The 24,363-nt window shown below is 40.2% G+C and overlaps 1 pseudogene; it reads right to left on the reverse strand.

Moving 5' to 3' along the window:
- LOC139720143 (cubilin-like) overlaps positions 1–24,363 on the reverse strand; it is a 55,626-nt pseudogene that overhangs the window by 7,176 nt on the left and 24,087 nt on the right.

Consider the following 24,363-nt stretch of genomic DNA (forward strand, 5'->3'; position numbering starts at 1 on the left):
ATCAAAATCGGGTTAGAAATGGCGAAGGAGTAGCATTTTGTAGCCAATGTACAATACAGGTCAAAAATCTTGGTCAAAGGTCAAAGAAGTCAAAGGTCACAATTCTGTGTAGAAGTTTTGAAGCCTTCACCTAGTGCCATCACATAAAGCAAACGGAATCGAAATCGGGTTAGAAATGGCGAAGGAGTAGCATTTTGTAGCAAAATGTACAATATAGGTCAAAAATCAAGGTCAAAGGTCAAAGAAGTCAAAGGTCACAATTCTGTGTAGAAGTTTTGAAGCCCTCACCTAGTGCCATCACATAAAGCAAACAGAATCGAAATTGGGTTAGAAATGGCGAAGGAGTAGCATTTTGAAGCAAAATGTACAATATAGGTCAAAGGTCAAGGTCAAAGGTCACAACTGAAATTCTGTGTAGAAGTTTCAAAGCTCCCATGTAGTGCTATCATATAAAGCAAACAGAATCAAAATTGGCTCATAAATGACAGAGAAGTAGCAAATTGAACATTTTGATCACACACGGACGCACAGACGGACGGACGGACACACGGACACACACACATACGGAGCCCGTTTCATAGTCCCCTGCTCGAACTCGTTCGGCGGGGACAAATATGTGCACAGAATTCTCATAATCGTGTGATAGAAAAGTGTTTTTTTTTTTCCATCTGAGAAGATTGCAGGATAGCCCATATTCAGCTGTATCAGCTGGTCTTCCATGAGGTCCAGTTGGATGCAAGGTAGTGCCATTTCACTTGGTTACACAACCTGCTCTTTGTAAAGAATAAATTAAGTGGGATCTTTAAAACGTGCATGAGTTGTGACTCTCTCACACATGGGACCTCCATTTTATGTCCTGTTCTAGCCAAATGTTGACTGTAGAGAACAAAGTCTGGATTTATTCCTAACCCCCCTGATAATTGCCTCAAGCCCCCATCCCCAATCATTGTGTCATACAGAGGGACATACCTTCAAGAAGTCATATTTACAGGAGCTGGAGTCCTCTAGAGAGAAGTAGGTGAAGGTGATGACGCAGACAAAGTAGGGCTGAACGTTGATGCGGACGACGCAGTCGACGTTGAGAGGGTAAAGGTTTGGGTAGTTTGGAGATTGGAGCACTCCAGAATCCTGACTGATCTCTGTGAATCCGCCATACTCACAGCCTGGATAGACCATGGAGGAAAGAGAAGGAAAGAAAAGGAAAGAGCAGGAAAGAGCAGGAAAGAGAATGAAAGAGAAGGAAAGAGAAGGAAAGAGAATGAAAGAGAAGGAAAGAGCAGGAAAGAGAAGGAAAGAGAAGGAAAGAAAAGGAAAGAGCAGGAAAGAGAAGGAAAGAGAAGGAAAGACAAGGAAAGAGAAGGAAAGAAAAGGAAAGAGCAGGAAAGAGAAGGAAAGAGCAGGAAAGAGCAGGAAAGAGAATGAAAGAGAAGGAAAGAGAAGGAAAGAGAAGGAAAGAGAAGGAAAGAGAAGGAAAGAGAAGGAAAGAGAAGGAAAGAGAAGGAAAGAGAAGGAAAGAGAAGGAAAGAGAAGGAAAGAAAAGGAAAGAGCAGGAAAGAGAAGGAAAGAGAAGGAAAGAGTAGGAAAGAGCAGGAAAGAGAAGGAAAGAGAAGGAAAGAGAAGGAAAGAGAAGGAAAGAGAAGGAAAGAGAAGGAAAGAGAAGGAAAGAGTAGGAAAGAGCATGAAAGAGAAGGAAAGAGAAGGAAAGAGAAGGAAAGAGAAGGAAAGAGAAGAGAAGGAAAGAGAAGGAAAGAGCAGGAAAGAGAAGGAAAGAGAAGGAAAGAGAAGGAAAGAGCAGGAAAGAGCAGGAAAGAGAAGGAAAGAGAAGGAAAGAGCAGGAAAGAGAAGAAAAGAGAAGGAAAGAGAAGGAAAGAGAAGGAAAGAGAAGGAAAGAGTAGGACAGAGCAGGAAAGAGAAGGAAAGAGAAGGAAAGAAAAGGAAAGAGAAGGAAAGAAAAGGAAAGAAAAGGAAAGAGAAGGAAAGAAAAGGAAAGAGTAGGACAGAGCAGGAAAGAGAAGGAAAGAGAAGGAAAGAAAAGGAAAGAGAAGGAAAGAAAAGGAAAGAGAAGGAAAGAGAAGGAAAGAGAAGGAAAGAGAAGGAAAAAAAAGGAAAGAGCAGGAAAGAGCAGGAAAGAGAAGGAAAGAGAAGGAAAGGGAAGGAAAGAGCAGGAAAGAGCAGGAAAGAGCAGGAAAGAGAAGGAAAGAACTAGAGAAGGAAAGAGAAGGAAAGAGAGGGAAAGAGCAGGAAAGAGAAGGAAAGAGAAGGAAAGAGAAGGAAAGAGAAGGAAAGAGCAGGAAAGAGAAGGAAAGAGAAGGAAAGAGCAGGAAAGAGTAGGAAAGAGCAGGAAAGAGCAGGTAAGAGAAGGAAAGAGCAGGAAAGAGCAAGAAAGAGCAGGAAAGAGAAGGAAAGAAAAGGAAAGAAAAGGAAAGAGTAGGAAAGAGCAGGAAAGAGAAGGAAAGAACTAGAGAAGGAAAGAGAAGGAAAGAGAGGGAAAGAGCAGGAAAGAGAAGGAAAGAGAAGGAAAGAGAAGGAAAGAGAAGGAAAGAGCAGGAAAGAGAAGGAAAGAGAAGGAAAGAGAAGGAAAGAAGGAAAGAGGAGAGAGATGGAGAGAAGACAATGGACATCTGATATACAGAAATAAAACTTGAATACATACTAAGGTAGTCATTGCACAATACATGTATGTGTTGGATGGAAATATTTTTTGTTGCCTAGATAGCACAGCTTGTCATAATTTCCAAGATTAATGGCAACTTTAGAGAGTGCATCTCACAGTCAACACAAAAAAACCTTATGGTTGTTGTTTCAATATATCTGTTGCAAAAATGTGATGAATCGTTGAAATGTGAGGGGTGAATGTACTCACTTTTGTGAGATATTGTACTGGCTGATATACTAGTAGCTCCAACAGACACAAGATATTATTAAACCATATCTCCATTTTTTTTTCAAGGCCTACATCAGTAAAGCAGAGTCACAACTGCAATTTCAGATTCTGATTGCAGCAACTACATGATTCCATATGTTTCTTCTTTGAGTTTTGCTAACTTCTTGTTTTATGTTTATATCCAGTTCTGAAGAAACCGTGCTTTCATTGTAACATCCATTTGACTATACACCTTTTGAGCAATGATATCTTTGAGTCTATTTATTTTCTTGCAGCAGTACTGGTGTACCACTGCTGAAAAACAAAGAGCAATAAGACTACGTACCTGTGATGGGAAGTGTTGAAGGCTGCGGGTCTGCCTCAGACTCGTACGATGCATAGAAACCAGATGAGGGCGTCCTATCGTCACTCTTAAACGTCACGGTCACCTGGTTACTCTGAGATGTCCAGGTGAAGGAATATTGCTTCCTGCCACAGAACTTCTCACTCAGTCCCGAAACCAAATCTTCCACCTGAAGGCAAAGGTCAAAGGGCAAACTAGAGTTCAAGGGTCATGACATTTAATTCACTTCAATTCAGATACACTTATTCCAGTTTAGATCAAATCACAAAATATAGGGGTACATTTACACGAAACATGAGAGCTATTGAGTGATCTGATAAGGCTGGTATTTCCTGAGAAGTTACATGAACAGGTAACTTGTGTTGGGATGTTCTAATACAACAGTGTGAATGAAATTTGTAGAAGAAAGAAATATATTGTACATACACACCAATATTAGGTGTAGCATGGACAAAGGAGAAAATTTCTGAAATTTCACCTTCTTTTAAGTCAGAATTATAACATACTACTAGTATGTATTTTTCCTGAAGATTCTTTGTTCTTTGGTATGTCATGAATATTAATGGTAAAAAAACTCATCAAATGAAATGAAAAGAAATGAAATACACGTATGTATACTGCAGATAACATTCTATGGAATAATATATTATTGTCCACATGTATACAAAATATCTGGATTTCATTCAAAAGATGCTCACCAGTACAAAGTCATATGGACATCCTGTATAACCCTCGGTGTTGAAGTCATTGAATGTGATGATGACGTGGTAGCCTTCGGGAACAATGATCCGAGTGATGCAGAGAGCGTTGTCTGGGTAGTTGCCAGGGTAACCAGGGCTGGAGAAATACCCTGATGTTCCCGTCAGCTCTTCGTTACAACCTGAGGGAAAATAATTGTGCTGGATATCTTAGCCTCACTGGAGAACATCCCATATGAATATATGAAACTTTCTACAATATGTCCTAAAACACAATATGCAGTGAATGAAAACCAGATTATTACACGTATACTGCACAAATTCAAGCCAAATAAATATAAAATATGAGAGATGTTATCCTTTATCCACACCCATGTCAACATGTACACAAATACACTTCATATACAACGTTGTACATAAGTTGTTGGAGAGAGGGTGTTTTTCCCCCCTTTTTTTATAATAGGAGATGGCCCTGAAAAAAGTTCCTGTGTTTCATTATGTAAATTTGTTTTTCACTCTGAGTTGAGGAATAATGAAGGTTTTGGTGAAAGAGATAAACCAGAGTGAGATTAACCACTCTCACACTAGCAAAACATCTCGAAGTTGAAGTTTGGCCAGTCTGAATGCAAATTTTTTTAAAATTTCCCCAACGTCCACAAATATTCTTGAAGTTTGTGCAATCTGAATGCACATGCAGCTGAAACTTTGTAAAGTTTGTCATGTGCCCAATCCACTTCCTGTTTGTATTGCCTCTGAAGCTGTCAAATGGGGTGCACTATGTCCTTTTTCTTTGATGCGCTTGTCCACCAGTGACACAAACTTCGAGAACTCATCAAGATCTGAAACTCCTAGAATTTTGGCAGCCAGTGTGAACATGCAAGCAATTATTTTGCAAAGTGTTCTCAAAGTTTAACTTCTTGAAGTTTTGCCAGTGTGACCACAGCCATTGAGACTTAATCTGCTTTTTTACCAAACTTACTCTCAATGTTTTGTACACCGAGGGAAACCTGCTGGTATTCAGCCAAGAATCCCTCATAGAAGGAAATGAAGTCACTATTAAAGATGATGGTGACTTGGTTGGTCTCCACCAGACGTTCAAATGGATTCTTCTTTCCACACAGCTTCTCTGCCGTCACTACATTGACTGTTGTCGGGTCGATGATCTGTGGGGAGAAAGACATTCGTTCCCTCTTGTTAAGAAGCAAAACTCTTTGTCCCTTTCATATTAAAGGGATTATATAGTTTTTGTTTTTGTTTTTGTTTTTTTTTTTTGGGTGAGATAATGAGAAACCTCTTATGAAATATGAAAGAATGTGTAATTCCAAGAAAAATTCGATGTTTATTTGATGAAAATTGGTTTTGAAATGGCAGAGGTACATTGTATCCAAAAAACAGCAATTCTAATTAAAAAAAAAAAATCTTTCATTACGATTACTTTGTTTTACTTTGTTTTTGGATGTTTCAGCCATTCCAAAACCAATTTTCACCTAATAAATTTTGAATTCCTCTTAGAATGGTATGGTCTGTATACTATTTCATAAGTGGTTTCTTGGTATTTTGCAAAAGTTAAAAACCCAATCATCATCTCCACCAGTACTATACCATTCCTTTCAGATAAAAAATGGAGGTCCCATGTGTGACAGAGTCACAACCCACACATAATTATAAAAGATCCTACTTCATTCATTAATCTCACAGAGCAAGGTACATGCTGTAACCTGGTAAAGTAAGTTGCCCCAAAACCCATGATGTATGCACTAACACACCTGTCAGTTGGTTCTGAGTGAAATGTTGGGTTGTACTCTTAACTCTTTATGTGCCATGTTCGCACGTCCCACTCAGTCGACGGAATGTCACAGTACAGTTTATTCAACCCACTTGGGGTCATCTGACCAATCTTCTACAGAATACATCACATCATATCACACGTTTTCTGTCAACGGTAAAATTGATCTAAATCATATATGCAAATCAGCGGACAGCTCACCTCTGACCCAACTTACCTGGATGTAGTCAAAAGTACACTGACCTCCGACCCAACTCACCTGGACGTAGCAAAAGTACAATGACCTCCAAACCACCTCACCTGGACATAGTCAACAGCATACCGACCTCCCACTCAACTCACCAGGATATAGTCAAAAGTACACTGACCTCCGACCCAATCACCAGGATGTAGTCAAAAGTACACTGACCTCCGACCCAACTCACCTGGACATAGTCAAAAGTACATTGAGTACTTCCAGGAAGCGGCGGCTCAAGATGGAACTCCTGAAACGTCAGCTGGATGCCGTACCCTGGGTCAACCGTGATGTTGTACTCGCATCGAAGTTGGTTGGCATAGTCGCGAGGGAAGCGTGGCGAGTGGATAGTGCCAGACGAGCCAGTAATATTGTACACACAGGCTGTGTAGGAAAACATCAGACATCTTGTTAGGATAACATCACATTTACAAGTAATGTTACTGACATCCACTGGAACACAGACATATGATATAAACATACAAAAACAAAAAAGAACAAATAAACCAATATTTTTCACATTATTGAAGTAGAGACAAATCTCATACCTGTAATGTCAGAGTAATACTGTACACGAGGAATGTTTGCGTGCATTTTAATTTTGCAAATTTTGTGAGCGCCAAGATTTGCGAAATTACAATGCACGCGAAAGTTCTTGTCTACACTACTGTAAAAGTGGACATTTCGTGGAGTTGAAATTTTCGCGCATTTCGCGCAACCAGAAACTAGTGCGAAAATAAAAGCTAGCGCGAAAATTTCATGCCACAAAAAAGGCCGTTGGCTCCAATTTGCAAATATTTCATGCTGCGAATAATAATACAGTAAATACAATGCCTTCATGATATCATTCCAAAACCTACTTGACACCATGAACTGTTGGCAATTTTCAAAGCAACATTCATGTGCGCATAATTTGAGGTAGGGAGAATAATGCCAACAATGATCATATCTGGAAATTCATCTGCTGATTGTAAACTTTGACATTTGATTCGGAAAATGAACATTACTTTGTGCCAACTGTTGTGTCAAACTACAGTATCTAATTGTCTTCAACCTCAAGCCTGGTATGCAACTGAAAATGAACGGGTAGAAGTAAAGAGTTTACTCTAGAAATATCTTGGTAAAGTTCATTCAACTCACTGGGGTCGTCTGACCGATCTTCTACAGAATACGTTGCATCGTATCCGGAGAATGTTTTGGCGTCGTCGCTGACAAACGTCAGAAAGACGAGATTGGTGTTAGAAACCCAGCTGAAGGACGAGGAATACTTGCCACAGAAGACTCGCTTGTAACCTGTCACGACGTCTCGCACCTGTGAATAGAGGATGCACCATGAGAAACCAACCTTTAGAGGCCAAGTTCACCCAAATATGTATTATGTAGATTGGGTGAATGCAGCGATATAAAGTTGAACACATCGGTGAAGTTTGAGGAAAATTTGACAATCGATTCAAAAGTCATGAAGTTTTCAAATTTCAGTGCTGCCATTGCCGGATGAAAAGATTACAACAGTTTGTGACGTCATTGCAGGACAATGATATACAGTACTCTCCGCATAATCGGGTAGGCTCGGGCAGAGCGTTTCTTACCCGATTAAGCGGAGTACCCGATTACCAGAAGAACACGTCTTATTCACAATTGACACACACGATGTGTATGTACATGCATTGTACACTGCACCAAATACCTACACTGTATGCTGAACACGCATGCTTGCACTGCACATTATACATACATTACACTTCCTCCGTCACGAACAATAATTTACCCTTTTTTTATGGACAAATATATGTCTTCAGAAAACTTTGATGTTTGACTATAGACTCTAGCTCGCTAACATGAAGGCGTTTTCCGAAATGAACATGTCTCTTTGCGTGCACTAGTCACATAGAACGTCGAGTTACTTTTCGAGAATTGACTGGGGAAGAGCAAAATATGGAGCTGTTGCATGGGCTGATTTTCTTTGCAAATTTCTCGTATTGTGAATGTTGTTGCGGAGCAAGGGAGGAGCGCAAGTGTGTTCAACTCCTGTCTGTCTATGTCTAAGAGTGCCAGCCACATGTGTAATGCTCGTTTACGTGTGGCAAGTTGGTACTGGTACATGTGTTTTCATGTTTGATCACTCCCCAAATGATCGGTCTTCTTTGCAAATTAGGCAATTAAACGGAGTACCCGTTTAAGCGATACCTGATTACGCGGAGAGTACTGTATTAAGAAAATATACTGAGAATTCCACAAAATGTTATTTCTATTTTGAAAGTGCACATTCACTCGACTTGTTACTTACACATGTCAAGAGTCATATCATTCCCCATGCTTTCTGAAGGAGTTAAGTTGAGTGCTCTTTCATGATGCTAGAAAAATTAAAATATGTAGAAAAGTTTCTTTCTGTTTTCTTTATATCCTTTTCCATATGTGACATCACAAACTGCAGTAGTCTTCCCATCCAGAAGTAGTGGCACCAAAACTTCAAAAATTCATTTAACTTTTTGATGGACTGTTTGATCTTCCTCAAAGTTTCCCTGATGTGTTCATTGCTCATTTTCTCTTCCACTTTCAAATGCATTTTAATGATATGCATTACACTCATTCATTTTTGTATCTAAATGAGAATTTGTGAATCTGAAAATAAAATTTGTTTTGAACTGAATTGAAAAATTCCATGACTTGTTTTCACGCTGCCATTTTCTTACACTAAACAGAGTTTTATCTGACTGATATTCATTCAGAAAGATAAACTTAAAATTGATAGCTGTAGAAAGACTAGTAATGAGGCTAGCTGAGCACCAAACACACAAACCTCCAGGTAGTCCTTGCTACATTTCGGGTCGGACTGGATGTTTAGGAAGTTGAAGTCGATGACGATGCGATTGGTTGGATCGACTTGGATGACATCTCGGCAGTAGACACCATTGGGATAGTGATTAGGGTAGTCTGGAGACTGGAGCACACCCTCATCTCTTGTGAAGAGTTGCCCACAATCTGTGTTGACATAAAACAATCAATTGGTCACCACTCGTCGATGTGTTCAACCTTCCACTTTTATTTTTCACACCTCATAAAAAAGAAAATAAATGAAATCAATGTGATTTCATGTAAACATTACAAGCTGTACATACAGAAGACATACTTTTGTAACAATGCACATAAAAGTGAAAGTTCATAGTTTTAGTCTTATCACAAAGTTTGGTGTTTTTCTAATAAATCTTTTCTCAATCAAATTCCATCCAAGGCTTCAATCTAGAGACTTGTAAATGGATTCATATTCACACTAAAGATTGCTTGCATAGATGTGTCAATGTGATTCTGATGTAAAGATTCCAAGCATCCCGTTTTCAGTGGGAGATCTCCCATTTTGAGGCCATTTTTCTCAAAATCTCCCACTCAAGTTCGCTTTTTGCCCAGTTTGCCAGGTGTTAATCTCTTACCGGTACTTAAGATGTATTTCCTCCCACTTAACATTAAACTTTATACTGCTAAATTTTAGTTTTGTCATATGCAGTTAGTTGTATAGTCAAAAAACATAACCTAATAAGGCTAAGATAGCACCAGTGAGCATCTACAACCTTATAGAGCTGGCATGACCATTAACCCTAGGAGGATAAACTGATTTTGCCTTAACACACATCTCCCAAAGACACCTGCCCGAGTATACTGAAGAGTAGTCTTTAATGGGTTAAACAGGCCCTGCTGGGATGAACCCCCACAAGAGCTATATTGCACTTCCCACTTGTGATTTACTCTACACTCTCATAATATTATTGTCCGCATGTTCATGTAGTCAAAACCTTTGCTCGATTACCAGGCAGGAGAGTCTCCTGTTATAGAGATACTTAACAGACTCCGTTTTTGTTTAATATGTGAACCAGTATTGTATCATGAAAATTTAACTCTCTCTGTCCAGAGGGTAACTTGCCGACATACAATGTCAATAGGATTAGAGGCTGATGTCCTGAGGAGGGTTAACTTACCAGAGACTGCTGGTCGGGGCTCAAAAGCATACAGAGCGTTGAACCCTCTCTTCTCCACTGTGGCGTCTGAAGTGAATCGTACCAGAGCCTCATTACCTTGGGTCGTCACTCCAAACGGCTGCTGGTCACCACAGTAACTTGTTACCGTGTCCTCTAACACGTCCTCCACCTGGAAATGAAACGAGGGCTGTGTTCATGCAATTCTTAAAGCCAGAAACGTGAACATGATTAATGATGCAAAATGCTGACATGCATGCTGTTACCTGTGAGAGAGTATTCCTGCAATTTTTTATCAATGCCGATTCTATCTCAACTCAAGGACTGCCATTGTACGGTGAACTGCAAAGTTTGACCCAGGAAGTACAGGTCAACTTCGGTGTGCACTTTCTGATTTGATTTTGCACGGACCTGAAAGTCGGCCAGAAAATAATGTCATAAATGTAGAATCATGATTGAAAAATTTGTAGCGTTCATTCAATTTCAGTGAATCCGATTCTGGCAGAATTGAGATCCAAAACACATCCTTTTCAGCATTTTATGTCACCATTTTGATACAATTTTTTTTTTCTTTCTTTTTACAGATGAAAAGTTGTATACATGCAACCATGTTATGCTACCATGTAATAAACTGAACGTGTTTGAAAACCACGATAATGGAAAAAAAAACTGGAGCATGACTGCAGCCAAGAAATCATCTTGTGTGACAAGACAGGCAAGGTCTCTACGTTCAAGCATCTGTTTCAGCTTCTACCATTCAAATGCAGCAGAATACAATATCACTCTTTAACGGTAATTATTGTGATCATTGGTCATTGCATTTAAGGATATGATGACAACCGTTTTATAAAGTTTGTTTGAATGTAAATTTACAGCAGAAATATTTCTTTTTTTCAACACTTCATTTTGCCTGAATTATGTTTGAATACAATCCTAACAAACCTTTAAAAATATCTATTTAATTATCTAAAAGACTCTTGCAATTTATTCCCAAGTAAACTGCTACTTTGTCTGGAATCTATGCACGGTGCACATGAAGAAGATCTATAAGAGGATCTCTTTCAACTTGTTTACATCCCTCTCCAATTTTTCTTAAAGACTATATAGATGGGTTAAATTACAGGTAATATCAACGACGGGTTTACTAATAGTCACAATTTCCTGCATTATTCTTCCAGAAACATATGTCAAACATTTTAGTATGACTGTAAGAGAAAAGAACTTTCAAGTCTGTTCCTCTCCTAGTTCCCCCTTCCTTTACTTGGGCATGAAAGGAAAAGATATTGTACACTCTCACCGTGACCGAGTCATATTCACACTCTGCCGTAGAGGGCTCACTCTGGGCCTGTCTGCGATACATGTGTCTGTAATGAGACTTTCCACTGGCACTGCGTCGTCGTCGTCGTCTTCTGCTTGTCTGAAGATTGCTAGGTTCAATAGCGCCTGGAAAGATGAAGTTTACACAAAGAAATCATAGCAATTTCTATCGCTTTGCTCAGTACCAGTTCAAGAGCCTATCATGAGAATACACTATTCACAGTAGGGATCTGTTGCTGCTATGTTAGGCAAGACTACAACAAGCTGAAGAGAAGATGTGGATCATATATAGCATGTTAACAGACCAGCACTAAAGGGATTAATTTCAGAAAACGTCCCTCCTTTCCATATCATAGACCTGCATGTCTCTAGAAGATTCTGAACATGCTGGCATTGAGCACCACTTTCCTCAAACAGCCATGTACTTTAAGTATTGACCTGCTTCAATCATCCCAGCTGCAGCCTTGCTAGAAATTTAACACAAAGGTGTGGGGACTTTTCCCTGCTATGATCCTTGTAAAATAATGCAGAACCATTTTCTTTTCAAAGCACATCATCAACATATCATTCTAAGGGCAAGTGGTTCTCATGACAATTAACAGCAATTGAAACATTCATTTTATATGGAGATATATACATGTAGAGTGCTTTATGAGTGCTCCTGAACCTAACCTCGAGAGGGGCATATCCTCAGAGAGCTTCATGGCCACTTTGTCTGTTCATAAATAGATTTGATCCTTTCAGGAGCACTATTGGACCGTTCTAAATGCCCTGTATAAATGGGGTATTACCTTCCAGTGAGAAGTCCTTGAAGACAACGATGACCAGGGTGCTCAGGAGGAGCATGGAAGAGGAATTCCTTTTTTGGAGTCCCCGTTTGTACGGGTGGGGATAGTTTGGGCTGGCAAACGCCCCACCGGCCTGGTTAGTCAGAACCTCAGCATCTGTCATAACATAAGAACATTTCTGATCTCAGTTTTGTATTTCATATGTCGTTGCTGGGGTGACAAGACCTTGTATCTACAAAATGTCAAATGTTCAGGAGAGCACAACAATATGGTAGCAAAAGCACTATAACAAACGGGAGAGCCTTTCCTTTGACATGCCGTGGTGTCTTCATTTTTGGAGGTAGGACAGCTAGGATTTGGACAGGACATCACTGAACTGATTGTAAGCCGATCAATCCAAAAAAAGTAATTTTCACCAAAACTTGAGATACAAGGTCTTGTCTCCCCAGTGACGATGTACTACATGAAAGATCTATAGTAGCTATTAGTTGCATACTATCTATTCCTGGCATGACATGATTTTTTTTAATGCCATTTTTGCATATGTTTATGCATTATTTGTGCAGTTTAAAGGCGATTCTCAAAATCTGCAAACACGAAACCATGCACACATATTACAGCTTGTACAGTAATCTCAAGAGTATAACCATGCATCACACTGAATTCCAGCAAGAAATGGGTGAATTAAAATGAAAACCACGTAGGAGGTGTGCTATAGACATGGCATCTACGAAATAAAATTCTCCTCCAACTCACCTGCTGGTTGGACTCTCTCTCTGCTCCTAAACTCAGCTTCAACTTGGTGGAGGGCAAAGGTCGGGCCATGGAAGAACTGAACTATGACCTACAGGTCAGAAGGTCAAGTCACAGTGTTCAAGTTTCTTATCTGATCAAGCAAGCATTTTTTCATCAAACAGGTATTGAAGCTCCAAGTGTTTATCGGCAAGAGGACATAATGTTCTAATCCTATACTTTCTAAATCTGCATGTACTGGATGGGAGCAACATGGCAATGGAATTGTCTTTCAAACATATTCAAGACTTGCTTCAAACAAGTTTTAGCAAAATATTTTAAGACAATGAAATTTGGCAAAAATCACTATTCTTATAAAGCTCTGTTAATGGCTCTACAATGCAGATATTACACTTGAAGTGTCCTACAGGTCTATAAGGTTATGACATATGTATATCTCTATTCTGTGGGGACATTTCTAACCTCATGAAACATTTCTGGGCCCCACTTTATCAAAAAATACCATTGATTATAAATTTCTTTAACACACAGGCTGTCATAGATTTATGATAGAAATCATCTACATAATCAATCATACCTCTTCATCAAACAGGGCCTTGGTGTTTTAATAGATGGATATCCTAAGAGAGTGTACCTCCTGGCCATACTGTTTACTGTTCCATGACAAGGGATTATTTGGGCTGAAGGTTGTGCCTAAAGACATGGGAGTCGTCTCAACCGAGGCTTGAACCCTAACCCTCATCATATGAAGAACTTATGTGACAAACTACAACACCTTCAGCCACTAAGAAATAAGTACATGGTTGGATAATGTTTTGCTCTGCGGGTCACAAAAAAGTCATTTCTTGGCATGTGATCTCCTCGAGATAAACACCTTACCTCGTTAGCATCTGAGGTCCATGAGAATGAAAGCCTTATCCTTTGACAGTACATATCATTTCTTCTCGTCGTCGTATCAATCGTCTGCAAAAATTAAGAAACACAACTTTGCATTAGCCCCAATGTGTATAATGCTATGGAGGTTTCTGTGCCAATCTAGTTACAGACCTGCCAAAAATTGTTTAAAGGCATAATTTACCATTTGCAGAGGAAACAAAAACCCAGCATAAGTGCTTTAAAATAGTTCTAAAATGTGAGTTAGGGATAGAAACAACCACTGTAAATATTTGTATCCATATAATCGATGTTAAGTATGGTTAAATACAAAAAGTGTGAACAATATTTATAATAAAAATGTTTCAAGACTAAACTGTCTACAGTTACGGTTTAATGAGATAAATACTGACATCTCCTTATATTTTGGGCTTTATTGCAAAAAAAAATTTATGTGGTAGGATGTTTTGAGATACAACGGACCTACACATACATTGTATGCATCAAATGTGATATCTTGAACATTTTTTTAAATCACTGCTCCCAAAGGTAAACAGGACCATTAATCTCTTTAAGCACACACACCGTGGGCCACTCTATAACTTATGCGCTAGAAATATGAAATCAAGCAATATTTGCCCTCCTTGATAAGAAGGAAACGTTTTATTGATGTATTTGTGTCCAAAAAACAAAAACGTTGACCACAAACTTAAATTTACATTGTACACTTCCATTAGATGCCTCATCTTAATTACAAATTTGATGAAAATTTGAGAAAAGTATGCAAACGCCACGACCTTATAGACTTTCTGTTCTTACATTGATGTAAAACCTCACAGACTGTTTGTCCTTACATTGATGTAGCTGTTGCAGTCAGCCTGCGGCATCTTGAGATTTCTGAAGACCAGCTGGACACGAAGAGACTCGTCTGGGTCGGTCCTTACCACCACGTAGCAGTTCTGGAGGCCGGTAGACATGGATTCCAGGGGCCAGGAAAAAGTGCCTCCGAAGCCGGCATCGTGAAAACGCTGACAGGCTGCATGGAAGTTGAACAGAGATGATGCACCAATGCATTGATGTGATAAGAATCAAAACAAAGACACGTTCAACTTGACAATAATTACTCATAATCTTGTATCGCGACCATTACCACCCCCCTCCCATCATAACAATGCAACAAGGTACCAAAGTGTGATGTCAAGGCCATTCATTCGCCATGGAAACTGGTTCTAAACGATCGCACCTAGCCTGAATATCTCTGAAGGCTATTGTTGCTAAACAATGCTCGCAGCGGGTTCCAACCCGAGCTCTAACAAAAGACTATGAAATCATCACCTCTATGCAAAACTCATATTTCAAAATGATATTAATTGGTACTGAGAGAAGTTTCTGATTGTAATGACAAGACACATACAATTCAAAGTAATTATTCTTGCATGACAATTTTTCTTTTAATATGGAATGTAATTGACAAATCGCCCTCTGATGTAAATAGTCTAGTGGATATAATGCCTGACTGATGCTTGTCTCCCAGTCAGGTCTTTGGTTTAAGCCCAAGTTGATTAATTTTCTATCATGGTTACTGCTAAATGCTGAATATCAAAGTGATGTTTACTGTTGTAATGGAAAGGAATTTGTCAATCAGTTGCAATTAAAGGGATGGTACAATATTGGTGGAGATGAGAATTGGGCTTTTAACTTTTTGCGAGATACCAAGAAAACACTTATGAAAAAGTACAGAGCATACCATTTTAAGAAGAATTCAAAGTTTATTTGATGAAAATCGGGTTTGGAATGGCTGAAACATCCAAAAACAAAGTAAAACAAAGCGATCATAATAAAATGTGGGTCCCACACTTTATTAGAATTGCTCTGTTTTCGATATCTCAGCCATTTCAAAACCAATTTTCATCAAATAAACGTTGAATTCCTCATGGAATTACATGCTCTTTCATATTTCATGAGAGGTTTCTCATTATCTCACCAAAAAATGTTAGAAACCTGAAATTAGGTCTCAACCAAAACTATACAATCCCTTTAAAAGAACAGAAAAAGATGGTCCGGTTTGAACCAGAGACATACAAGCAGGTTGTGGAGCCTCCAATCTCCGGTAGTCAGCCTCAAACAAGATGTAGGTACGGTAGGGGAGAGGGGCGTGGTAGGCAACGGAGAGCTCGTTGGAGTCAGAGGTCCAGGAGAAAGGGAGGAGGAAGCCAGAGATCTCAATGAAATTTAGGTCACTGGTCCTTGGGTCCAGCTGGGGAGGAATGAGAAAGGAATCAAAATTCACCGAGTATTCATAATCAATGAGCTCAAAACTCATATTGCCTGCTATGATCCTTCTCTTAAATTTCTGTTTCCGTCATGTTTTGCAAGGGTTTTAAAATCTGCATTCCAACCTTAGTCCATTATTCTTGCTCCTGAGAAACCAAAAGGAATCGTTGCTCTTCTATCTTAATGTTGTTCTAGAGTCAATGCAAGCCACAAAGGATGAGCTGCTTTTGCTACAACATCCATTTCTCATAGATACCTGCCCAGGTATACTTGGGACTAAATCTGTAGTCTTCAACAGGTTAACATCATTTATTTTTTTGTGTCACTTGTCTTTGACAATCCCCTATTCAAGCAAACAGAGGGATTACCATTGAAAAAAAAAAAATCAGTTACCAACACTTAATGGTCTCAAAATGAGACGAAGTTTGAGACAATTTCATCTCGTTAACAAAATGCCCAGCCTGTCTCCATGGTAACCCATCATCCGATCCAAAGATATCTCTTACCATCATCTCGGGCGGGTTCTCCGTCTGAAAGATGTAAGATGAGAAGGAGACGATGACGCGGTCGTTAGGGTGGGCGTGGACAATGTACTCGCAGCCATAGTAACGGTACTCCTGGAGTGAGTTTGGATGCTCAGGATTGGTCAGGTTACCAGTGGGTGTGGTCTGGACCAGAGAGCAGTCTGTTTGGGAGAACGCCATACAGTGGAAGGCAAAATCATGTTAACCCGTTTAGGATCATATCCTTTGAAGCAACTCACTCCTTCTGGGAACCAAGTATACCCTGTTCCCAAAGCATCAACCCGGGAGACAAGAACTGGTTATACGTGCCTGTTTCCCAAAGTGCACACAAGAGGCTCTGCATTCATGGCCTACAGAAGTTACATTTATTTGTATTATATCGACGAAAGAACTGATTCTGATACAAAGATTGGAGTTTCTGCTATTAATATCTGTTCTTTTGCTGTGTCAAAATTGTGTGTATTTTTGCATAATTTATCTTTTCCAATATAGTGTGCTTGTTTTGCTGCAAAACTTAAATTAAAACATATGTAACAATGGAGGGTGAGCTCACTACATTTTTCTTACTTTCGCTGACCCCCATTCCACTGCCCTTACAGTGTAAAAGAAAAGAATTTGCGAGCCCAGCACACTCTCTATTCAGATCTTTGCTCGAGTATGGATTGGCTTGCTTGATAGCTAATTTCGCACAGGAAGATTACTGAGCTGTCTATGGTAGTATTTTTTGTTGGCAGGCTAAAAGAATCTAAGTAATTGTTTTGAAGGGCATTGAAGGTTCTCAGAGAATTGTGGAAGGAACAGGTAATGTCACCAGCTATTGTGGTACAGGATACTCAACAATGAGTGAAGAACATAAAATACCTGCATATTCTTTTACGTACTTGGTAATGGGGAAGCACATAGAATAGTTTAGTGTTCTTAGATAATCATGTTTTCTATAGAAAATTGCCGAGTCTTGCTTGTCTCACTATTCAATTTAAAGAATAAACTTCATTTCCTCCTATTCTCTCAGTCTTCATTGCATGTGACTGATATCTACATCACAACAAAGATGGAAATATGGCTGTATGAATTACATCCATATTGAATTATATGAATTAACCTGTTGAGCATGGACTGATTTTGCTACAACATGCTGCCCGGGTATACTCCGGACTTGTCCTCAATGGGTTAAGTGCTCTCACTTAATATTTTCCTCACAAATATGATGAAATTATTATCTGACTGCATGGAGAAGAGTTGTTCAGGAGGTAGCTTTACTACTTTGTATTAAAATGTTTCACTCCTATTGGGGGAGGGGGTGGATTGTATGTATGTGTGTGGGTTGCGAGTTTAGTTCAATCAGAGGAAAATGAGAGAAATGTGGATTACAGCGATACCTTCAAGATTCCTTCTCTCTGCCGTTACAAAAGCTCTCCATCCATCGTACGTCACGATGGCATCGGTTCTAAACCGGAGGATGACGGCGTTAGCTGTGGTCGTCCAGACAACATGATGCTGTTTGCCACAGAATGTCTGCAAGAAGGCAGTGTCTGGATTCTCAAGCTAGATGGATAGATTCAGACCAAGAAGGAAGAATGCATAAACAGTGCTCAATCTACAGATTGACAGATCTACTGGAATGGTTTTTTTTATTCACCAAATCAGTTGATGTCTGGAAACAATGTCTATAAATGTAGAAAACCGTATAATTTTGACTATTGCAAACGCGGAGGTGTTTGCAAGAGTAGTATTTTGTGCTCCGTCGGGTAAAGTGAATTCAACATGTTTTTATAATTTTGAGGAATCAAAGAGATAAACTATCATTACGTATTACAAGCAAAGATATTTGAGCACTTTCATTTTTGCACTAGTTTAATGTTGCTCTAACAAAATGTGTGAAAATGGTCACTTTTACAGTATATCAAAATAGTCTTTGTGGGAGAACTGGTTATAGTACTGCACAAGAACTTTGTCTAACGTACATTATGGTCAGGTTTGTGAACATTGGTGTATCTTATTCGCCAGCGATAAGGCCGCACAACTCTTATAAAAAATAAAGCAGTAAAGTCGGGGTGAGGCGTATAGGCCAACACAAGCAAATTACTATATGTGACCGTGCACCTCAAAACGAACATAAAGTCGCACACACTGATTTTGTGTGAGGACTGAAAGTAAGTAAAATGGGTCAACCTAGCCGAACTTGACTTTTTCATATTTTCTGAAAGAGCGGGTCTTCTTTTACATTATGCTAAAATTTGGTATCATAAAACGGGCAGGAAAGTGAGTTTTTCTAAGCAGTTCATCTCGAACATTTTTGGTAGAATAGTGTGATTAGGTGTGTCTTTAGAATCCCTTTTTCATTTCTGAAAAACCTCGTCCACACTCTTCACTTTCAACTCTTATAACATTTGAAAGGATAGTGCTACTGCTTTGAAAGTTGGCATTAATTATGGACAGAATGTGTTAGTGAGGCATGCTTAATTTCAGTTTAGTTTGATAATCCCTTCATTGATGTTACTCTGGTGGTTTACTTCCTGTTTTTTGTCCCATCAATCGCACAGCCAGCACGGTTTGGTAAAGATTAAGCGCTTGAATAGACACCGTACCTCAGAGCCTCTTTTCTCAGTTCACACTTTTCCTGAGTTTGTGCTTTCTTTCCAATATTTAGATAGGTTAGGAGAGTCCATTTGATTTGAGTTATACATCATTTTAAAGCTTAAAGTCTGCTCTTTCAGAATATGGTCTTAACTAGAAATTCATGTCTGGCGACTTTTTGTTTGTTTCGAGGTGCAGGGTCACATATTATCTTTCCAACTCAGAGAATTGCCTGCCTAACTGAAACACAAAATCATGTATGGAACTATGCAATGTGTCGATTATTGTTATTGTTATTGCTCGGAAACATGTGGAAACATATAGAAATAACAAAGTTTCTTAGAAAGAACAACATAGAAAATAAATGAGGTCTTGATCAGAACAAAATCCCTCTGATTTTGTTTTTGTTTTTTCATCACCAAAGTCAGGATGTGGCTTAATTTGGCATTGCGGCTTTCTCGCCGGTGAATATGAAAAGTGAAAAAGGTCTTGCTAAAAGAAAAAAATAAAATAAATCTATAAAGATCACTTACCTGGACATAGTCATTAGCAAGGCACTCATCTTCCTCCAGCTCAAAGCTGTCGAACTCCACAAAGAGACGATCAAACGGGGCAGCATCCATGAAGATGTCACAGTACTCATTGTTGGAGTAGTCTCGATCACCAAAGCCTTGGGAACTCAGCTCTGTGGAATTATCCCTTGTCAGTGTGACACGTTTGTCACAATCTGGGAGGGAAGGGGGGAGTGTGTGGGGGGGGGGGGAGTGTGTGGGGGGGGGAGTGTCGGGGAAAGGGAAGTGGGGGAAGGGAGAGGGGGAGGGGGAGGGGGAGGGGAGAGGAAAGGGGAAGAGTGGAGGGGATGAAATTCCATCAAGTTCACAGACTCAGTGATGCCTTCCTTAACCCTAATCAGGCCGAGCTTTTTTGGCTGTGCTAAAACTGGAAAGGGGCGTTACAGAATTACAGTGCAAAATGTCGAGAGGAGTGGGTGGGCGGATTCCACCCCCTCCCCCGGCCCTTTTAGCCTTAACCAATGAACTAGAATGTAAACTCATCAACGGTTGACTGCTGCAGTGCTCACTGGAAGAATGAGTAGAATGCATGTCATGTATACGTAATGAGAGAAAACACAAAGACTGCATAGGTCTGATCCCCACCCTACCCCCCCCCCCCCCAAAAAAAAAAAACAAAAACAAGGAAAAGTAGAAATTACGCGGTGCGTAATATATGTCCCCGCCGGAAGTAGCATTTTGTAGCAAAATGTACAATACAGGTCACAAATCAAGTTCAAAGGTCAAAGAAGTCAAAGGTCAAAATTCTGTGTAGCAGTTTTGAAGCCCTCACCTAGTGCCATCACATAAAGCAAGCGGAATCAAAATCGGGTTAGAAATGGCGAAGGAGTAGCATTTTGTAGCAAAATGTACAATACAGGTCAAAAAATCAAGGTCAAAGGTCAAAGAAGTCAAAGGTCAAAATTCTGTGTAGAAGTTTTGAAGCCCTCAATCAGTGCCATCACATAAAGCAAACGGAATCGAAATCGGGTTAGAAATGGCGAAGGAGTAGCATTTTGTAGCAAAATGTACAATATAGGTCAAAGGTCAAGGTCAAAGGTCACAACTGAAATTCTGTGTAGAAGTTTCAAAGCTCCCACATAGTGCTATCATATAAAGCAAACAGAATCAAAATTGGCTCATAAATGACAGAGAAGTAGCAAATTGAAGATTTTGATCACACATGGACGCACACACGGACACACGGACACACGGACGGACACACGGACGGACACACACACGGACACACACACGTACGGAGCCCGTTTCATAGTCCCCTGCTCGAACTCGTTCGGCGGGGACAAAAAAAGGAGGTTTGGTAACTTTGCCATCCAATGGTAACTACCATCCTAGATAAGTAGACAATAATCAGAAAAAAAAAATGTACTAACCTTCCATCTGGAAAGCTACATTCATACATGCTGGCAATTCAGTGTGTAATGTGTTAAATATACTTACATAAATATAACACCAGTAAAACATGACAAAGTACTTCACTTTTCATGACAAGTTGTGACAACCATTGTGGTTGATATGCCGTTTTAATGATTGAATACTATAAATCCATCATTTTTGCTAAACAAATTTGAGGTAAAGAAATGCCAGACTTACCACGTTGTATCCAGATGGTGAAGATGTCAGCCTCCACAATATTGGCTCCTGAGTGAAATCAATTGAAGATAGAAGCAAAGAGAATGATGCTTTGTGGATAAGACAGAGCCTGAAGTTTCTGTCCTGTGTTGACCTTCTAAAGAACTGATTAATTTTTCTTTTTTCATTTTTACACTAACTTTCATTTTATGATAATTTGTACATGAGAAATAGTTGTCAGAAATATATTAGGCACAGCATATCACAAGAAATTGCCTATTGCATTGGCGATTACTGATTACTATTTTTTTATTTATCTATCACCTCTGTCACTGCCATTAGGATCATCACCAAAATGATCTTTATTCTTTGTTCCCAGTATCATGCTTCTTTCCTCTGTTCTCTATTTTGCTCTGGTTCAAGGAGATAATTACTGAAACAAAATACATACAAGTGACCTCCATTTTCCTTTTTTTTCTCTATCTAAAAATGTCCTCCCTCTAGCTCTCCAACACCCTACTTCCCACCCCTCCCCAATCCCCTCCCCTTTTCCTCACCACTATCCCCCTTCACCCCTCCTCTACTCCCTAACCCTTCCATCCACATGCACCCTCCTCCTCACCTCTTCCCCTCCCCTACGTCTCCCCTCCTCCCCATCCACCCATCTCTTCTCCCACCAATCCTCTTCCTCCCAACCCCTCTTCTCCAAATTTCTCTCCACTCTTCCCCACATCTCTCCTCCATCCCGTCCCCCCCCCCCCCCTCACCCCTCCATCTCAAACATGTCACCTGTTGTAGTCTCCCCTCCCATTGCTGCACTACTAATAAAGATGGCAAGGTTGGAATTCTCTGCCCTCCCTCTCCTCCCCACCCCTCTTTTCCCCCTCCCCTCCCCCTCCTCCCCTCCCCACCCAGAGTTGGAATACTCTGCCCCTCCTCTATTCCCCACCCCCTCCCTTTCTTACCTGTTGCAGTTTCTCCTCCCATTGCTGCACTACTAATAAAGATGGCAAGGTTGGAATTCTCCGCCCTCTTTCCTCCCCACCCCTATCACGTCCACCCTACTCTTCCCCTTGTACCTCTCATCTCCTTCCCACCCCTACCCCCCCCCCCCCCTCTAACCTGTTGCAGTCTCTCCTCCCGTTGCTGCACTACCAATAAAGATGATAGAGTTGGGATTCTCTGCCCCTCTTCTCCTCCCCACCCCTATCCCCTCCACCCCTCCCTTCTCCTCCCCCATTCCCTCCATCCCCTCTCTCACCTGTAGCAGTCTCTCCTCCCGTTGCTGCACTACCGATAAAAATGATAGAGTTCATAATCCCTACCCCTCTCTGCCCCTCCTCTCCTCCCAACCCCTATCCCCTCCACCCCGGCCAGCTCCTCTTTTCTCCTTGTATCCCTCCCCTCCCCCTCCTCCCCTTCCCACCCCTCCACCTCCAATAAGTCACCTGCTGCTGTCTCCCCTCCCGTTGCTGCACTACTAATAAAGATGATGGAGTAGGGATTCTCTGCCCCTCCTTTCCTCCCTACCCCTATCCCCTTCACCCCTCCTCTTTTCCCCACCCCTCCACCTCCAATAAGTTACCTGTTGCAGTCTCTCCTCCCGTTGCTGCACTACTAATAAAGATGATAGAGTTGATAATTTCCACCTCTCCCTCCCTGTTCTCTGGAGCCTCATAGGTACAGTTTCTCTCAGAGTCCACTTCCTGGAGGTCCAGCCACACCCGACGGTCCTCGTCATCATCACAAGTTTCATTCGACATCAATGTCCTGGATTCAAAGAAAAATATCTGGCATAAATTGAGGCATTTCTACCTAGAACGATACCCACCCATGGCATGTAATGGTAACATCTTTGAACACTAAAAACAGGTCAGCAATAAAGATCTGGATATTTTGAAGGTTATCTATCTTGTGTGACATTTAAATGCCTTGTTTTTTATACTCATTTCAAAATCCTCATTTATGTTTTTGGTGATGGAAAGACATGCTCTATTTGCTATGCAGATAATTTTCATACACTTTCCCGCTTTATCATATCTTACATAATGAAAATGACAAAAGTCTTTTTGACATCGCAGTAAATCAATCCTAAATATAAAATTTGACCCCCCCCCCCCCCCCATTGCAATACACACTAAAAACAGGTGGGAATTTTACAAATGGCTCAGTAACAGTTTACTGACATGAGCTCAAGACAATTCAGTCATATAGATAGCAACATGTATGCTTGAATAAATCTGCACATAATGGAATATAAACCCAGACCTCCAAACCTTTCTGACTGAAAAATAGGGATGATTTGGCTCAAAAGTGGCAAAGAAAGAGCATCCCCCATAGGAGTGTGGAGTAAAATCATCAAGAAAAATAAGAAACTCCCTTTGAAACAAGAGCTGAGAATGGTCAAATTTCAGAATCTTTCCTCCAAATTCAGAATGGTTGGGAGGTCTGCACTAAACCTGTATAGGAGCAAAAAGAGAGTAACAAACTAACTCAATCTCAAACTCCTTCTCATCATCGTCCTCGGCCAAGAGACCAAAGACGAGTTCATCACAGCTGATGGTGTTGAGATCCTCATAGCTGCTGTATATCATGTTCTCACAGTCAAACCAGCTGCTCAGGGTAGAGTCCAGGGCTTGGAAACGGAACGTTGCATGGATACTCCCAGCCGTGTAGACATCAATTTTGACCTGAAAGAGGACACAGATCAATGGTCCTTCATTGTCAGAGTCCAATTTCTACTAGCTCTTGTGCAGTTTTCAGGATCATAGCAGTACTGTAAAACAAGGAATGTTTGCGTGCATTTTGATTTCACGAATTTTGCTATAGCCAAGATTCTCAAAAATAAAATGCATGTGAAGGCTCTTGTCTACACTATATATGCATTGAATGCCAGACGCACTTCGCGAAAATTTCATGCCGTGAAAAAGGCTGTCGGTTCCATTTCGCGAAAATTTCATGCCGCTAAATATATCATGTTTTACAGTACCGGTATTTGTTTTGTTGCTTGTTTGTATCTATTCTGCTTCTTAAGTCAAAGTAAAATAGTATTACATAGTCGTAAGAAGCTTAACAAAATATAACTAGATTACAAAGGAGCAAAGCACAATCCTATGCGATATTACAGAATAGTCATCATGAAATATTCATAACCATATCAATCATAGAATTGCTTTTTATACCCAACACCTGTTGGAAATTA

This window comes from Diadema antillarum, unplaced genomic scaffold (genome assembly GCF_040938485.1).
Source record: "Diadema antillarum isolate AM-2024a unplaced genomic scaffold, OU_Dant_1.0 scf00000122, whole genome shotgun sequence".
NCBI lineage: Eukaryota > Metazoa > Echinodermata > Echinoidea > Diadematoida > Diadematidae > Diadema > Diadema antillarum.